The 9,738-nt window shown below is 41.0% G+C and overlaps 1 protein-coding gene across 32 annotated transcripts in view; it reads right to left on the reverse strand.

Moving 5' to 3' along the window:
* The window catches only part of ZBTB20 (zinc finger and BTB domain containing 20), a 777,345-nt gene that overhangs the window by 84,011 nt on the left and 683,596 nt on the right, over nt 1–9,738 (reverse strand). The gene's annotated exons all lie outside the window — the stretch shown is intronic.

Genomic DNA, 9,738 nt, shown 5'->3' on the forward strand with positions numbered 1-9,738 from the left:
TTTTTTTTTTTTTTTTTAATTTTTTTTTTTTTTTTTTGACAGAGAGAGAGAGAGAGAATGAGAGCAGGAACACAAGCGGGGGGGTGGGAGAGGGAGAAGCCGCTTCCCGCTGAGCAGGGAGCCCGATGTGGGGCTCGATCCCAGGACCCTGGGATCATGACCTGAGCCGAAGGCAGACGCTTAACCGACTAAGCCACCCAGGCGCCCCTCAAGTCAACTTTTCTGACCCTTATAAAATCAGGAGTAAGGAATCAATGAATGGCATAATTACCTTCCAGCTGTAAAACCTCTCACCTGTAAAATAGTCTTGATTAAAAATGTGTGCTTTGCCTATCTTATAAAGTTGTGAGGCTAAAGTAAGCTGAGCACGTGGAAGTACTTTGCATTCTGTGAAGTATTGAATCATGAGAGTCTCAAAGAATGAGTACTGAAAGAATTAGGAATGGGTCCCCTGCGTGTGTGGGAGCTGACAGCCCAGTCCATTTCCATTCAGGTTTTGGGAGAAGCTGTAATAAATCAGTCTAATCCCACTCTGTCCCCTCCTCTCCCAGCCTGCTGCAGAGCATCAGTCGAGCAAAGTTACTTGAGTGGGTGAGCCACACCTCCAAGTTCCAGCCTTTCTGAATAGAAGCTCCAGAGGTTTCTGAGCCACAGTGCAGAGCGATCCCTGTTCCTCCAGGTGTGTCTGAAACACCGGGGAGACCCTGGGGACAGTATGTCCAGGGAGCTGGGGAGGAAGGTCAGACAGCACTGCTCCCAAGGCCTGGTTTTCTCTTACACGCCTCTCCAGCCCACATGATTTTACCTGGCAGCCCCAGGAGCCGGAAAAGGCCCAGAAGAAGCAGGAGCCTCCTCTCCTGATAACCTAAGTGCTGCTCTGATTGAAAAGCAGAGGGTATCAGCAGAATGGCTGTACCGAGTCGGCATTGATTTCTCCAGCCTTTGTCTGCGTCTGGTTTCTGTCTCGTTTGGAGGTGGTTACTGTTACTACAAGCAGCATGAATCATGTCTCTGTTAAAAAACAGAGCTTCAATTGTCTTACATAACCCCTGGTAACTGAACGTCTAATAATAGCAAGCCATTTACAGGTAGGGAGTCTGTCTTCCTCCCAGACACACACACACACACACACACACACACACACACACACACACACACACACTCACACACACTCTACTCTCAGTGTCTCACAATAAAGTGAGACAGACAGGGAGGAGGCAGAGGGAGAAAGGGGGCAGCACAATTGATTTTTTTTTTAATTTTAAAATACATCGAGTACTCATGCATCACAGGGCTTGAAGACTGGTATGTTTAACTGAGCTAGTTTAATAAACTGAAGGAAACAAGCATTCTTCTTCAAAGAATTTGAAATAGCAAGAAGCCCTACACACACCAGACAGACACCTTCTCTGCCGCTCTACGACTGTATAAAAACCCCAAACCCCAAAGATGAAGGCAGGGTCTAAGGGGTAGGAGGTGGGTCAGAAGTTTCACTGGATTGGCTACCAGCTAGCACCAGGTAGGTTTAATTTTCAAAGGACTTTTTCTCCTATCCTTTTTGCTTGACCAGAGAGAGATAGTCCAAAGGTTCTTGGCCATAGTCATTGCATAAAATTCCAGAGAGTGAAAAGCAACTGAAAACACGTCTGCAGTGTCCCACTATGCAGGTGACACTGTATCAGGCACTGTAACCTGAGCCCCTTGCTTTGGGAGAGAGAACCCTGCATGGGAAGACTTGTATTTTTCCAGAGCATAATCTCTGCCTTGTAAGACATGATGAGGTCTTTTCATACACGATCCCCACTCAGGCACCCGTTAAGGTGATTACCAAAAGCAAATAACAGGACAGGCTGAAAAAAGGACTCGAAAATTAGAAAGGTGAGTTTTCCTTTAAACCTCCCATGTGAGAAAAAAAAAATTAGGCTCCAGACAGCAAGTGAAAAAGTGCATGAGGGAAAAATCATATCAACTTGCCACATGCATGTTCTCAGTTCCTCACGGCCTCATCGTGGCCAACCTAAGAACAATCATTGAAGGCATTATTTTTTGCACGTGCGGCCCCAGGAGTCCTGTAACTCTAGATATAGTGTAAATTGGACCAGGGGAGGACTTTATGGAAAATTATAGATGGAGGCTACATCCTGCCACTCAGGCCAGGAGTACAGAAGGAAAACTTTCTTCTCTGTTTTGATTGTTCGATAACATGAAACGGTGGACGAGGCTCGTTCAAACCTAAGAACGTCCTTGGAAACACCCACTTTGAAGACCAGGACCTGGTCTCTTCTGCTACTCCATTCTTTAGCGATACAAAAAAGGCATTTGGATATGGTTGTATGTCAAAATGGTGTGTGTTCCCCCCAAATAGGATTTACTCTGCCTATTTTCCTTTTAGAATACTTTGTAAGTCCATAAGCAAAAGAGTTTTTAATAGAAGAAAGAAAAGAAGAAGAAAAAAGAAGAAAAGAGGGAGGAAGAAAAAGGAAAATTACTAATGTTTCCTTATCCCCACTTGCAAACCTGGCTGGATTGCATAATAAAACCTCCACTGCTGTTCTCTGATGGTCTTCGCTCTGTGCCATATGGATGTGGCTGCTGGAGGAAATGAGTTCTAGGTTTTTCACACAAATATACAAATGCAGAACAGGAGGGATCTTCACCACTAAATCACCCCACATAACAACAGGACCACAGTGGTGGGATGTGGCTGATGGGGCTAGAATCTTCTGCTTATTTCATTCACAACTGACTGAAGTCAACTGATCTTAAGAGTTGGTACAATGGCTGACTAAATGTTTTAATAAAAACAGGTACACCACTGTTTTCTTCGTAAAAGTCTTTCCCCTCTAACTACTGTGAATATATTGCTGGACAATTCCTGCTTCTGGAAGAGGCGGGGGTTTGCCTCTTCTCCTCCTGGCCTCACAAACTAGCCTCTCCTATGCATTTGTGAGGTGATTACACATACCTGAAGTTTCAGGGCACTACATCAGCCAGTGGTGTGTTTGGCACCTGAGCAAGGACCCGGTGAGCCAGACACATTTAACATGTACAAGTGGATTATTATATTATTTGCATTGCAATGATACGAGTATTTCTGGATTGTTGCTGACAACTAGATCATAATAACCATATGTAGTGCAATAAACCACATGACATTGTATCAGAAGCTTAGAGTTCATCTCTTCAAATGACCTAGAGGTTTTTTTTTTTTTTGAAAAAGAGAAATGGTGGATGCTCCACCCACCCCCCACCTTAATGAAGTATTTACTGAATGCCTATTGTCAGCGACGCACTCTTTATTCACAGGAGGGAGCTGGGCTATGCCAGGCTCTCACCATGTTCTTTCTCTTCTAACACTGAATGAAATATCAGTAAAACCAAGTACAGCTTTCTTTTTTTTTTTTTTTTGAACCTGATAGGCAATCAGTACTTAGTGACGACCATGCTGCTGATGGTAGACGCTGGTGATACCGATGGCAGTGGGGATGGTATCCTTATAAAGGCACAGCAGTTTAAGAACATCTCAGGGACAATTCGGAGGGGGTAAATGAGCAGGTCTGGTCTGCTTTATGTATTCCAACCAATGTCTGGAACTCCAGAAACTTTTTAAAATAACATGATCATGCCATGTTTACAGGAATGCTAAGATTCTTATGAAAAAGAGGCATAGATGTTTATCTAGTGAGCTTCTCCCTATTTGTAGAATACTCAGAATACTTCTGAGAACCTGTCTTAATTTTTAGAATCATTTATAAGAATCCAAGAGTTTATTATTATAAAGTCAACTTCAGTTCAAAGCTATTATTCGAGATGCTCGTTGACAATTAAGAGACACAAAGCAATATTGGTGGGATAAGGAAAAGTTAAGTTCTCTAAACCGGTTTCAGAGAAATTGAAGAAATGGCAGAGTGGCTTGGCTGGAAGGCATCTGACTATAAATTAGAGGACCTGGGTCCCCAGCCATGTTTGTCAACTGCTGCGTAATCTTAGAAGTCATAACGATCTCTTGAGCCTCACTTCACCTTCCTCATCCGTAAAATGGGAGTGTTGGATTAAAGGGTCTTTAAGTTTCTTTCCAGTTTAACATTTGCTGATTTTATTTTATTTTATTTTTTTAAGATTTTATTTATTTATTTGACAGAGAGAGAGAGAGAGTGAGAGCAGGAACACAAGCAGGGGGAGTGGGAGAGGGAGAAGCAGGCTTCCCGCCTAGCAGAGAGCCCAATGCGGGGCTCGATCCCAGGACCCTGGGATGATGACCTGAGCCGAAGGCAGATGTTTAACAACTGAGCCACCCAGGCGCCCCATCATTTGCTGATTTTAAAGTGAGGCAAGATGATAAAGTCATTCCGTCTTCCTCTCATTTTGGTAAGCACGTTGCTTTCTCCTGATCTGTGTCTATGTGGTTTGGTTTAGGTTTAGGTTTCTGGGTTCTGGATGTCACATAGTAAATAATCATGTCATTTTTTTTTTCTTTGTATATGTGGGAAAATCATAAGGGAATGAGTCTCCCTTTCTTTCTATGTCAATGTCTCTTCTCAATCAGATTTACACGCTGAATAAAAACATGATCGTCCTGTCTGTGAGGAAGGTTCTTCCTCATCCTCATCACAGGCCCTCACTCATGCTTATGCGAGCTTATCTATGTTATTTCTATATTTACATCTTGGCTATTTTTTTCTCTTTCAACTTGTTGAAATCCCTGGTAAGCATAAAGCTGCAAAAACAAAAACAAACAAATAAAACAAAACAGCTCTGTCTGAATAATTTACTTAAGTTAAAGCAATGTAAGAAAACACTGTAACACTCAGGGAAAAAGAAAAGCTTTTTAAAATACTCCTGTATCTTAGAAAAGACCAAATAAAATGTTACATCAATGATAGTTTCGTCTGTTGTTACCGTTTTTCATTTTCAAAGCAAATGCTACATATTGGGTTTATAGTCTGTGTACAGACATGGCTATTTCTCCCAATATTCCTCAGGCCACTGCATCCTGGATGCCAAGGAGGCCCAGAGCTTGCTGAGCTGGCTTTACGTAGACAAAGGAGCCACACAGAAAAACCAATACCTGGAGCTTGTATCATATCCTGACTAGGCACTGCCCTTACTCATGACTCGCTCTTTTCCATCTCTCTCCTGTTGCTCTGCTGGTTTAATTCCCGTCACCTAGAATGCCCTCTGTTTGCCTGCCTTTCCTGCCCAAGATTCCTCCTATCTTTTGAGACCCACTTAGCTCACACCCCATTTCCAAGAAGCAACTTGGGTTGACCCAACTTGGGACCCAGGGATAATTTTCATGGCTGGCAAGTGACAACTAGCCCACGTGACAACTGGAGTTACTGAGAACACCTATATCTAGGAAGCCCTCAGAGAACACCAGAGGAAAAAAACTGTTAAGAGTTGCAGGGTCCTCATAAAAGGAAAAAAGGCTTTAGGAACAAGGCCAATATAGGAGCCATGGTACATAAGAGAAAAGCTGTAGCCTTGTAAATAAAAGTTGTGGCCTTGTAAAGGAAAGTTGTAGCCTTATACAGAAGGGATTGTTTTCGAATGGCCTGGCCCTTCTTTTCACTTTTCTCTTCTTCTTCTTCTTTTTTTTAATAAAGGAAAAGAAATACTCTTTCTTAAAAGGAGTTGAGACATTGCATATAGCAACATATAGTGTCATAAAGTTTGACTGTACTAATTATGAAGCTCAAATGTCAAGATTTTAATAGGGAGAATATGGGGGCACAGTGAAAATAGGCAGACAGAGGTATGTGTATAGAATCTGAACCTCATCTACCCCAAGCCCCCTCGGTCTGATGGCCACACTGTGAATTATGATAAACTCTATCAGTGCCTAGCTGGGCTTAAGTGATGGGCCATGATATATTCTGATAGTAAAAGATAGAATGAAGCTCAGGAATGCTCGATGCTGTTATATATGTATATGATTTTATTTATGTGTATATTTTTATATCTATATATACAAACATATATATTTGTATGATGTTTGGCAACCTCACTCATGGTATTCCTGTGAAGTAGGCATGTGGTAAACATAATTAGCCCATTAAACAGATGGTAGGGCTCTGGCATATCTCACCATATTCTAAAATGGTGGAGCTGTGAGCAGGAACTGAAGAGAGAGTGCAGTTTGATGCATGGTTCACTGCAAATCTCTGTGAATTGCTACTTTCCTAAAGACAATCTGGGTAGGCTGCGTTTGGCTGAGAACTGGGGATGGTTTGGGAAGCTTTAAAAATATACAAGGGGACAACTTTTCACATTCATTCAGATATAGTATCTTCATTTTTACTTACTAGGGACATTTTTTGAAAAACAGCTTTTTATCTTAACTCATCTGTGTTCCAAGCAAACTCCCAAATTGCTGAGCAGATTAAAAAAAAAAAGAAAAAAAAACCACCCACATGCCAAGTAGAAACACTGGGTAAATGCGTGTGTGTGTGTGTGTGTGTGTGTGTGTGTGTGTGTGTGTGTGCATGCGCGTGCGCATGTTTTAATTGTCTTTACAAAGTGCATTATTGGGAAGGATAAAGTTGAAAAGAGGTTTGGTACCATAAACATAAACACACAGCAATCATTATAGCACAGTGACTACATAGGGGCCAAAGCGCATGTGATCTACTTTTACTCAGCTGATGTATGTCGCCATGGCATTGCCACTCCACAGTTCAGCTGGCTTTAGAGAGCCTGTAATTAAATATTCCAGCCCAATTCTTTGTCCATTGAAATAGGGGCTAGCAGAAGTGAAAGGGTTACTGGAAGTTAAGACTTGAATTTACAAATGTATTTGAACCGGCTTCAAGAAGACATGAAACATCAATACATCTGGAGAATAGAACTTGCACTTGACTGTTCTTTACCATCTGGGCTCAAGAACATTTTCTGCCTGGAAGTTGCATAAGCAATGAAAAAACACACAAACAACTTCCTGTACCATGTTTTTGGTCACTTATAATGACGCATTACAAAGTAAACCAGCTAAATATGAGCAACTGTGCCTAACTCCAGATGACACCGTACATTATATAACTAAAATCAATGACAGCGAACATTTTCATTTTAAAAGATCTGGACTTGAAAAAATATTCAAGAATAAACAGCCTTCCTTCTAAGGTGTTTTTCTTGAGTAGTTCTGACTGGATTCTAGGCTTTTAATGTCACTGCAAAACTCCAATTTTTTCCAAATTAAAAAAAAATGAACAACAACAAGAAAAACCATACTGGGGAATGAAATGTCCCATATATATTTTTTTAATGACATAAACTTGCCTCTTAAAGCAATAAAGCATATTTTATACTTTTTTCCCATGGAAAACTTTTATACATCCCTGTTTTTATAAACGGAGATGCTGATATCATTTACATTTTTTCATATGATACAGGTATACAGGCTCATCCTTGTGAATACTCTTTGCTCCCATTTTTCAGTAATACACTTTTATTTTTCTTGAGAATCGGACTCATCCCTCACTGCTCAGTATAACAGCCATAAGCTAAGCTGCAGCCCACTATTCACTGCTGTAGCTCACTGGTGTCACTGTCCCCGTTTTTAAGAGCCATCTCCTTCCAAACCTCTATGCTAGATATATTTTCTAGTCTATTTTGGATTGGAATGTCAGGTAAATGAGTGCTACAGAGACAATATTGCTTGAAAGCAGGGTTTGGTCAGAGACTTTGGGGCACTCATTTGGGTGTTTGAAGAAGACGTCTTTATTTACTGCTTTGTTAAGCGTTGTAATTCAGGAGTCTGAACTGCCAGAAATCAAACTTTGAGGTGTTATTGTGTAACAAGAGTGTGACATTTATGCTCTTTTATCACAAGTGTTCTTATTTTCAAAGAAGTTGCTCAGTTGGGGCGCCTGGGTGGCTCAGTCAGTTGGGCGGCCAACTCTTGGTTTCGGCTCAGGTCATGATCTCGGAGGCGTGGGATAGAGCCCTGTTTTGGGCTCTGCACTCAGTGGGGAGTCTGCTCGAGATTCTCTCTCCTTCTCCCTCTGCCCCTCTCTACCCCCGCACTCTCGCTCTTTCTCTAAAATAAATACATAAATCGTTAAAAAACGACAACAACAAAGAAGTTGTTCAGTAATTCATTCTTTTCTTAAAGTTTTTTTTTTTTTTTTTTTTTAGAGGGAGAAAGAGCAGGCGGAGGGGCAAAGGGAGAGGAGAGGGAGAATCTCAAGTAGGCTCCATGCCCGGGTCCACAGAGCCCCATGTGGGGCTCGATCTCATCACCCTGAGATCATGACGGGGTTCATGACCTGAGCCAAAATCAAGAGTTGGCTGATTAACCACCTGAGCCACCCAGGGGCCCCTCAGCAATCCATTCTTATTTCTTTACTTGTAGGTTTCTGATCCATTCCACTTCACTCCCTTGATTTCTGCAGGCAATGTGATTAACATGATAACTTTGAGAAGTAAAGAAATAGTACACTTTTTAGGGTAAGGTGAGAGTCTTGAAAATCCATCATAGGGACGGAAGCAAAAATATATAGTCAAATTAGAACATTTCCCTGGACTTCCAGTTTTTCCCTAGATTTTGAAGAGGACTCTTGCCTTACTGAACTCAATGAAAAGATTTAAAAAAATTGTGAAGCTATTTATATTAAGTGTTCAGAAAAGTAACATCTGATCATCTTTTCTCCCTTTCCCCCAAGGGCAAATCAGCATAATTCACAATCTGTGATAGTTAGGATAGGGATTGTGTTGAAATTTACCTTTTCCCTATCTCTGAAAATAGAGATTTTTTAAGCAATAGAGATTTTTAGTTTTCTAAGAAAACAGTGTTTAAGATTGTTGGGGAAGGAGGGCACCTGGGTCGCTCAGTTGGTTAAGTATCTGCCTTCAGCTCAGGTCGTGATCTCGGGGTCCTGGGATCCAGTCCGAATCAGGCTCCCTGCTTAGCGGGGAGCCTGCTTCTCCTTCTGCCTGCCGCTCCCCCTGCTTGTGTGCTCACTCTCTCGCTCTCTCTCTCAAATAAATAAATAAAATATAAAAAAAAAAAGATTGTAGGGGAAGGAAAAGGGAGAACCATGTTTAACTTAAAGGAGGGGGGAAACCTTTTTAAATACTTTAAAATACACATAACTGATAAGCTACTGATAATTCTTATTTTGAAGTCAGTTCTTAAGAAACTCTGTTAACACTCTGAAATCTCAGTCCAAACTACATAAAAATACTCCATGAGGATTCATAGTTTCAGAGAATTCAGATCAGTTGTCTATTTCCTAGTAGGTCTGAACTGGTGAAGTTTTACAAAATAAACATCTTTAGCTTTCTAGAATTACATTTTTTACTTGTTTGACTTGTTAATTTTTGTAATGTGTTTATACAATTAAAAATACTATGTCAGAGCTAGGTCTATTTGTTACAGATTATTATTGGATAAAGAGAGTTTGCAAGAAAGTGTCGATTTTACAGCAGTCAAGGTCACTGCAGACTAAAGCAGAAATTCAGGCATAAACTGGTCTTCCACCAGTTTTCCACATCATCATCTGAGGACATGGTTAATGAGTTCCAAAATTCATTCACAACACTGTTAATCTTTTAGGAATCTCATAACCTTGCCTGATCTTTCCATAATCGTGAGAGAAAAACCTTGACAAAATTAAAACCAGTTGTCATGTCCTGCCTTCTTCCTTTCTTCTAGTTATTCACTTTCTGTTTTCTTTTTCTTCCTTCCTTCCTTCCTTCCTTCCTTCCTTCCTTCCTTCCTTCCTTCCTTCCTTCCTT

The sequence above is a fragment of the Callorhinus ursinus genome, unplaced genomic scaffold (assembly GCF_003265705.2).
Source record: "Callorhinus ursinus isolate GAN/ISIS: 27379988/994484 unplaced genomic scaffold, GSC_fseal_2.0 scaffold1, whole genome shotgun sequence".
Classification (NCBI taxonomy): Eukaryota; Metazoa; Chordata; class Mammalia; order Carnivora; family Otariidae; genus Callorhinus; species Callorhinus ursinus.